The sequence below is a fragment of the Anastrepha obliqua genome, chromosome 4 (assembly GCF_027943255.1).
Source record: "Anastrepha obliqua isolate idAnaObli1 chromosome 4, idAnaObli1_1.0, whole genome shotgun sequence".
Taxonomy (NCBI): Eukaryota; Metazoa; Arthropoda; class Insecta; order Diptera; family Tephritidae; genus Anastrepha; species Anastrepha obliqua.
In genome coordinates, this window is record NC_072895.1 from 124,666,335 (window position 1) to 124,676,413 (window position 10,079).

A 10,079-nucleotide genomic window follows, 5' to 3' on the forward strand; every position below is an offset into this window, starting at 1 on the left:
TATGTAATATCATTACTACCGAATAGTTTACAATACTTTCATTCCGAAATTTTTGAAATATCGACCTTTGTTTAATGTTTTTGTCCCCAATACCAAAACCTTTCTTGAAATTCTGTGAGACTAGCTGTATTTTGTCAATCAATAATTCACTTCCGAGTGAATTTCAATGCCGAGAGTATGGTAAACATTTTTGTGAAAAACTAATAAAAACTGAAACTCCTTAAAATTTTTGAAAATTAAAAAATGAATTATGCTAGCTTTGCTTTCAATATCAATAATAACCTCGGAAAGATTGACTCAGATGTTTAGGAAGTAATGAATTTATGAAGACCAGTGCTTGGAAAGCTGCCAGCATAATAGCAGCAACACTAAAAATGCTATGGAAAGCTGCCAGCATAATAGCAGCAGCACTAAAAATGCTATGGAAAGCTGCCAGCATAATAGCAGCAGCACTAAAAAATGCTATGACTAGACCTGTAGTTAAGCGGAAACCCGTATTTGTAAAAAAATTATGAGGTTTTTTACCTGCGCGACCTAAACACCATAGCGAAATGCACCAATTTGGTCAAATGAACAAAAAATCGGGGAAGAAGTGTTGATTAGCTCAAGTCAACAACAAAACAAACAAGCCTAAGGGTCTTATTCTTCTTTTACTTTGCCATTTTCATATAAAAATTGTACTTTTGCACGTGTCAAGCGCGTTGGACCTCAGAAAATGCCTTAAAAAGTAAAAAATTTAAATTCTGAAAAGTGGAGCTGACATACACCTACATATGTACATATATACATATAAGCATATTCATACATATTCATTGAAATCTCAAATTGTGCAGGAATTTTCAATTACTCAGCATCATTACTTCTTAATTTTGTCCTCCCTTGCCTATGCACGCATACATATGTATATGCGTGTATGTATGTATGTATGTACCTACATGTGAATTCATATTATAATAAAGGTTGTAACTTTTTCTTGCACTCCAGTACTTATACAACACTTTCATTTGTATACCATACATTTTGAGGATTTTCTTTCTTTTTGTTTTGCATTCTGAAAATTTTTTGTTATAGTATTCTATGTGCCACAAATTGCTGCGAACAGATTGCGCATACCCAGTGTAAGGTGTGCATAACGGTTCATGTAATCATCGCAGCGATCGGATAACGCGACGTGCTGCCACAAGATAAGCGTGCAGCATGCAGCATTTGTGCATACATATGTACATGTGTATGTCGTATGTGTGCTCCACGACCATGCAAATAAACATATGAACATGCATTTATGTTTTGTACATATGTATGATATATGCATACACCCATTGGGTGAACCTTGCAGTTAGAGTTTGGACTAGCTTTTTATGAAACTATTTGGTTGCCTGTCTCTAAACTGGTATAACAAATGTACAGAGAACTCATAAGCTTTTAAGTCACAATTTTTACTTTGTTTTTTACGTAATCGTATTTTTGTTTGTAAAACTTTAATTTAATAATGTTTCCCAAATTTGCAGTTTCACAAGTCGTTCCTTAGGATTGGCCAATTCTATTTTCACTTGAAACCAACGTCAGTTAGTATATGTGCGATCTAAACCAAAATTCGTTTAAATAAAGCTACAGTTTTTAAATAAAAAATAATTTACTTTGTTTGCGTAGAAGTGTCAACCAAAGAATTAGGCTCATTTCAGCAATGCATAATTTCAATAGGCATCGGAGGAGCATTACTTGCCAACTTCGCCCTTTTCCGGTCTGGCCCGTAAACTTTTTCGCTTGATTTTAATGAAGTGCCGCACGAAAATGCTGCACGATTTTACCCAACCTTTTCTTTCCATTTCGTCTTTTGGGACATGGAAAAATTTAACTCCCTCATTTGCCCATGCTTTGCGCTACAAAACAAAGATTAGTTTTGGCACATTTAGTCTATTAAAAGATGCAAACCAAAAATAGATAGTTATCAAAAACATAGACAACTTTGATAAAATCTTCCTCTCAGATTGCTAAGGAAAATGTGGTGTTTCAAATGTTTTACTTTTATTATTCCTTAAGTATAAACAAAGCATTTGAAAAGTCGTATTCCATTTCATTAATTTATTTAAAATATTATTTCAAGAAAAATCTTAAGCTTTTAAAAATGAAATAGAAATCCTTTTCTCTAAAAATCTTGGGCTAGTAAAACTATAATTTACTTAAACGATGACTGAAAATATTAAGCCAATAAAGCTATTTTTATGGAAATATAATATCTAATTGCCCTTGAACACCAAAATCGATGCCAAAATGTGACTATCAGACTTTATAGCATAGATCTTACCTTGATTTGCAGCTTAAAACGTTGTAGAATGTATTTATTTGGTGAAATGCTATGCTTTCGAGTAGTTTTCTTTTTTTTTTGCTCTGATATAAAAGTAGTTTTTCCAATAGGACATCTCGGACTCGTTAAGTAGATACAAATGGCAAACACAGGGTGAAAATTAGACTTCTTACCATACATCACCTTTAAGTATTGCTTCATGATGTTTTCAGAACTGAATTCGGTTGCGCTTTTCTTTTAACAAAACGGAATGACAGGTTTGAAAATTAAAACTAAATATTTTTAACACATACTTATGCAAGGGTTAACGAATTTGAAAAAATAACGTAACAAGTCACATACATATGTACGTATATATGTTGTCACTATCGCTAAACTAATTCAGAATGGCACAGAGTGTTGCAGTGTGTAATTTGAAGCAACAAAAACGCAAAATGTCTACCTTGCACTTTTAAACTGCAGATTCGTGAGTTGGACCAATATTCCTATATCTGTGTGTAGAAATGTTTGGATTGCTATGAAGAAATGCTAGTATCGAATAAATAATATGTACCATAGATTGTTATGTGCATAGTTTCTAAATACCCTACAAATGGGGGATTCTACCCTTTTACTCGTATGCCACACCTAGCGCTTGCTTATTAAAAGCATTTTCATGGCAAAAGTACACACGGAGATTTGCCACTACCTGTGGAGGGCGTCCGCTATTATAAAAGCTTTGTTTTCCGCTCACAGTGGACAACGAACCTGGGACTAACCGAAATGTTGTCACGCACAAGCCCACCAACTACTGCGGCCGCTCGCTCTGAATTACTGTATACACATAGATGTGAGTGATTTTATTTGAATAGAAGGTGCAGTGGCTGTATTTCAGCTGCAATTTAAGTGCAATTTGTATGCGCGCAAATTATGTGCATCAGCCAACCCAGAGGCGATACACAGCGCGGGAATTGCGAGCGTTGTTATTCTTGTTGGAGAGTTGAATGGAGTGGTTTCAACATGCTGCCCATTCTCGGGTTAAATTAATGCGTTGCCACAATCTCAGATGGATGGGTACCTGCAGCTCTTTCGGTTTCTTTTTTTGATTTCTTTTTTTGTGCAGGCATGTTTGCGCCTCGTGAGTGTACAACTCTTGGGACAACTGTGGCTGAAGTGACATGTTGCCATATTTCAAGACGCAGCCCGCCATGTAGAAATAGTGGCAGGCGAAACGTGTGATTCTGTTTGTGTGTGCGCCTAGGTCTGCCTTTTCGCAGGTTGCTGCTTCAAGACGAACGAACTCAGTTACGGCAGTGTCAATGATGGGTGTGGGTGGGAGCTTGTCATGCTATTATGTTGACTAAGACTCATGTAGGAGGTGGGAATGTTTTCGTGCTGGATGATGCACCATTCATTTATGCAATTCAAATTAACAGTAGGAGCTGTATAAAATGGAGCAATTGTATGAGAAAAGCAGCGTTAAAGATGAACGCATGAGAAAACAAAAACCTGACAGACAAAAGTTACACAAAACTCCAGAACACCGGGATAGCAATTGTAAGAGCGGGCAAGAATAACTATAGAAATATACATACATACATACGTTAGTGAAACGGTTTGACACATGGTTGCATACTCTAGCTTTAATAATATATGCTTGTGCACATATTTATAACATAATCGTACTTACATATATTACATATACATATAATCTACTATACTCTGTATGTCTTTATGTATTAAAATTTTGTGATTTCTTTCAAAGAATATTCATTCATAATTCACTACATATCCCTGAACGATTTTTTTTTATTTTTATTAATATTGCAATCAAAAATTAGACGATTATATAGGAAAATCGATTTTTTCGCATTAAGAGTTTTTGTCTCAAATTATTCTGTTGCGATTTATGAAAAAACTTGTTTTCGAACAACTCTGGAGATTCACTACTACTTGCTCAATTTTCAATATTTTGCTACGAAAAATTAGGCGAATATTATTAAAATAATGCATTATTACAAGGCGGCCGCCGTAGCCGAATGGGTTGGTGCGTGATTACCATTCGGAACTCACCGGGAAGAACGTTGGTTCGAATCTCGGTGAAACACCAATATTAAGAAAAACATTTTTCTTATAGCGGTCGCCCCTTGGCAGGCAATGGCAAACCTCCGAGTGTATTTCTGCCATGAAAAGGCTCCTCATAAAAATATCTGTCGTTCGGAGTCGGCTTAAAACTGTAGGTCCCTCCATTTGTGGAACAACAACAAGACGCACACCACAAATAGGAGGAGGAGCTCGGCCAAACACCCAAAAAAAGGGTGTACGCGCCAATTATACATATAGGTATAATGCATTATTACATATATGAAAAATGTTTGAATAAACTAATACAATGTGTATCGCAATAAAAGTTCTTAAAAAATAAATATATATATAATAAATAATATTTGGTAAGCGAATTAACCTTAATCCTGCCGGGTCGTTTATAATGAAGTTGATAATGCTAATAATGTACGTTTCCATGAAAATGATTGCCGCAACAATACAAATATTGTTCCTCAATTGAATGTTCATTGAGTAGTGAGTAGATATCTACATGTCGCTCCTTTGCTAGAAGAACGATACAAATAAACAAACAAATTTTTCTTTAGATAATATGCTGTGTAAAAACCTCATGAAAATTTATATTAACAGTTAAAAGTCGCCAATAGTTAGCAAGTGGCGAAGTAGACGCAGAAAACCGTCTGCGTAAAGCTAGGCCAACTTTTGGACGGTTACAGCTAATTCGGAAAAGTAGACAAATCTCGCAGAAAACTATATTAAGAGTATTCAACTCATTCGTACGAGTAAAATCCACATATGGCAGTGAAACGTGGCTGGGGTCGATAAGCATTACGCAGAAACTCCAAAGCTTCACAAATAAATATCTTCGGATAATATGTAATGTTTTTTGGCAGAATATTATCCGAAATATGGACTTGTGGCAGATCACCCAGCAAGATCCAATCCAAAAGGTGATAAGTGGTCGTAAATGGCGAAGGATCGGGCACACTTTCAGAAAGGACAGGAAAAGCATTAGCAAAACAGCATTGGAATGAAACCCACAAGGACGCAGAAGACCCGGTCGTTCACCAAATACTTGGAGGCGTTCTAACCTTCGTGGGATATCGTAAAGAGAACAGCGGTTAATAGCATAAGATTTAAATGTTTTCTTGAAACCCTATGTTCCCAAGTGGAATAATAAAGGAATACAAAAAAAAAAAAACTGTTGGGTTGGAGAATAAGTTCGTAGCGTTTTACCGGAGACTTTTATTTAAACAAGAAACAATAATTATATCAATAAATTAATTAATTATATATTCGCCGTTGCTGTATACAAATTTTCCCACCTCTCGACCAATTTGTTGATGCCTTTCCGCCAAAAATCGCCTGGTCTGATGTCAAAGAAGCCAGTTTTTAAAGACCTCTTTGTTATCGAAGATAACGCCCTTCATATGGTTTGACAGGGAGCGGAAAATATGGTAATCGGTCGGTGTAAAGTCCGGAGAATACGGCGGATGCTGAAGGACCTCCCATTCGATCTCTTGAAGTGTGGCTTTGACGACTTGTGCAACATGGGGTCTGGCATTGCCGTGAAGGAGTATAGTTTGACCATGTCGATCAAGTCTTTTCAGTCCAATAGCCTCATTCACGCGGTGTAGCTGGGCAATGTAAAGCTCCCTGTACCATGACTGTGCCATTCTTTTCGAGCATTTCTCACTCCCACCAAACACATATCATGATCTTCTTCGGATGAAGATTCGGCTTGACTCTCGGATTTGGTGTATCTCCTGGAGAGACCTACTCTTTCTTTGCTTCATATTGATGTATATACACCATTTCTCATCACCCGTGACGATTCGGTACAATTCGGGAAATTCACGGAATATTGCATGGAAGCGAACCTACAAAATGTAAACCGCACTCGCCAGATGTAACAAGTAAAGTGGTTTCTTTATTATTTTCTATTCTTATATTACTACTTAAAACTAGGATAAGAAGAATAGGGAAAAAGAAAAAGGCCTGTAAGTGGAAAGTTGGAGTAAATATAAATAAGTAAATATAAATGATAAGTAATTAGAAATAACAAAAGACGGTAAGTGTGTAGCGCTGGAAATGAAGTCAACGAACAAAAGTAAATAGGTAACTAGTGCTAGTTAATTTAAGCTTAAACATAATTTTTCTACATGTATCGTTATTACCTACATATTAACATATTTATTTATTTACTTAATTTTAATTAATTCAAAGCGTTAACATTATTATTAAAAATAATAATACCTATATTATTTAACTAGCTTTTTAAATTCAATTTAATTTGATTTTATTTTATTAAAATTTATGTTGCATTCTGACTTGGCAAACAGTATCTCATTATATGAAAATGTTATAGGAAGATATTGTAAATTTCAAAACTGGGAAGGTTTTCTCAATGTTTTTATTTTCAACTTATGCCGCTCCTCCAGCAGACGAACAATATGTACTTACGTGGTTTTAAACTGAATCCAAATTGCAATTGATTTTTCAGAGTAAGCTTTGTGGCACAAAAATAATAAGAAATTAGTTAAGGTCTGGTAAGTGGCGATCGCTATTAAAAAATAAATTGATCAATGCTTTTGAATGTTCGAATTGAGAGTCAATATGCCACAATGGTCCGAAATCATTCCCATCATACTTCTCACCAGGTACAAATTATCTTTCATTCTAAGAGAAATATTTTTATAAAAATATGGGAAGGAATATTTATTTTTGTGTAACTTTTATTAAAATGAATGCAGAGCAATGTAATAACATTGGATAAGTAATGCCTCTTATATTTGGGCATTGGTCGTTTATGGTTAATACTCAGGTTATTGCCACGTCGCCCCTGTTTACCTTCTAATCCAACAGTTCGACCATTCGACTGTCTTTCAATGCACTACGTATCGCCCATCACTTTGTGGCTTTCATCTTTCAACAAATCACCTGTATTTGTTTTTTAAATCACTACCTACATCAACACTTATTGTGCTGCAGCTGCACATCGCCAGACATTCTTTATTGCTCCAATAGTTTGCGTTTTCGTTTGAAGTCTTCAGTGAGCATGTGTTTCTCATTGTCTGATTTACTACAGTTGCTGTTATTTTTCATTGGTTGTTGTTGAAGCATTGACTGAGGGCTTCACTTAGTATTTGCGTATGAGTGTATACATACATGCGCATATTTACAAAAAATGCTAATGCATGAATGAAGTTTCGATTTTCATATTCATTTATTCTAAACTTTATAATAACTTTGAAATAGCGTCCCTATCCTATAGCCAAGACAAAGAATGCCAGTGACGCTTTCTTGGTTCAATTTTGCTTAAAATTTATGCTAACTAAATTTGATGCTCATCCGGCATCTTAAACGCTAACGTTAGCGTCGACGCAGACCTTGCAGCTTTTATGGCGATTGTTCGCTGCTTTGGGCTTATCGTAAAATTTTATGCGTTTTCCGGCGTCGCTGCCGCAACATTTTCTACAAATTTTAGTTCGATGGGGATGTTTTGAAGGGGATCCCGGGTGTTAGTGTTAGTATGTGCGCCAAATGAAAGTTGTTTAACAGGGAGTTTTTGTCATAGTATGTACAATAAGTATGCGTACATAATATAAATGTATAATTGCATGTGTATATGTATAAATGTAAATTTAAAAATATATATGTCTGTAATTGTATGTGTTGAGCAAAGGGTCGTTGGAATGCTAAACATTTTAGTTAGTTGGTCGATTGCTGTTTGTCCACTTCGTCCGGAAGATTGGATTGTTTCTCTTGGCTTCTACTTTTGCTCGCTCTGCTGATTTTTTCTAATTTTTAGTTTCGCTTGTGTGCTCTATTGCATTTTATGACCATTGCTTGCGGACTCCATAGTTCTTATGTATGCCCATATGTTTGTACATCGACTTAATCTCATTTCTCATACTTGTAATTCATTTAATTGAGCAAGTTTTAGACTTTTTATTAGCTTCTGTCTTTATATGTATATATATTTGGCGCTCACACCCTTTTTGGGTGTTTGTCACAGCTCCTCCTCCTACTTGTGGCGAGCGTCTTTATGCTGTTCCACAAATGAAGGGACCTACAGTTTTAAGCCGACTCCGGCCGGCAGATATCTATACTAATATTATAAAGAGGAAAACTTTGTTTGTTTGTTTGTTTGTTTGTTTGTAACGAATAGGCTCAAAAACTACTGGACCGATTTTAAAAATTCTTTCACCATTCGAAAACTACATTATCCAAGAGTAACATGGATTACATTTTATTTTGGAAAAAAATAGGGTTCCGTAAGATATTTGGATTTTTCGGACACAAACTGAAAAAAATCTTATATATAAAATAGTCAACTTTTTGTGTGTGTTCGCTAACCGGCCGTGTCTGCACCGAATTAAACCAAACTTACACACATTGCTAAGAAGGTATTGAAGATGGTTTCCGTATAGTTTGGATACCTATTGGTGGATAGGGCTCGAGATATAGGTCAAAACGTGGACCCGGGTAACCTTCGGACGTGTATGTACAATAAGGGTATCAAATGAAAGCTGTTGGTGAATGCCTTAGTACAGAGTATTTTTCATGCCGCTACGTGACTGGGGTCTCGAGATATTGGTCAAAACGTGGACCCGGGTAACCTTTGGTTGTGTATGTACAATATGGGTATCAAATGAAAGCTGTTGATAAGTGCTTTAATACGGGGTAATTTTCATACCTATTGATGACTAGGGTCTCGAAATATATGCCAAAACGTGGACCCGCCGTGTCTTTGCACCGAATTAAACCAAACTTATGCACATTGTTAAGTAAGTATTGAAAATGGGTTTCGTAAAGTTTGGTTGTAATTCGGAGCAGTGGCAACGGGTACAGCGTTCTTTTGAGCCAGCCATATTGTCGCTTACTTTTTTAACGCTTGGGGCGGAACTGAACTGTCAAATTGACAGTGTGAGTTACAATGTGTCAATATTTCTTTCTGATTTGGATGCCATAAGGAAAAAACGTAAGTGCAACATGTAAAAATTGTTTGTGAATTTTTTTGGAGCGGATTTTGGAACAGTGAATAATTTCTTACGAAATTTGAGAATTTAATATGAAATCCGAATGAAATTATGTGTTCGTGGAAAAAACAATTTTTTTCGTTTTTTTTTTTTTAAATATAAATGGATAATGGTTAAAAAAGCTCCAATGCTTAATAAAACATATAAATTGAAACGAAAAATTCATGGATGATCAGGAAAAAAGACGATTGTTTATTCATGTGCGTTGATTTGAAATTTAAAAACAATCTTCTTTTTTCCTGATTTTCAATTTATATTTTATATTTACTCAAAAACAAATAGAAAAACAAAAAATATTGTTTATGCCAAAGCGCTTGAATAAAGAATAAAGAAATAAATAATATGAAAACCATATATTTTCTGTTCTAAACTATATCTATTCTATTTTAGTGTGCCCAGCGAAGGGGGCCGGGTTTGCTAGTTTTTTATATTTAAGAGTTATCGAATATACTTATAAATAAGTGTATATTATAGTTGTTTAGTTTATTTTTGTGAACACTGCCGGTTTTTGCAAAATTTCGTACAACATTGAAAGCAGTCCGCTGAACTTCTAATTTACTGAGCTGCTAGCCAGACCACTTTGATGGAACGCATTCTAAGAAGTTAGATATGCAAAAAACAGCTCAAATATGCCAACATCTTGAAAGTTGGATATGCATGCAGAGGCCTTAGTGAGAAGAACCTTTCAG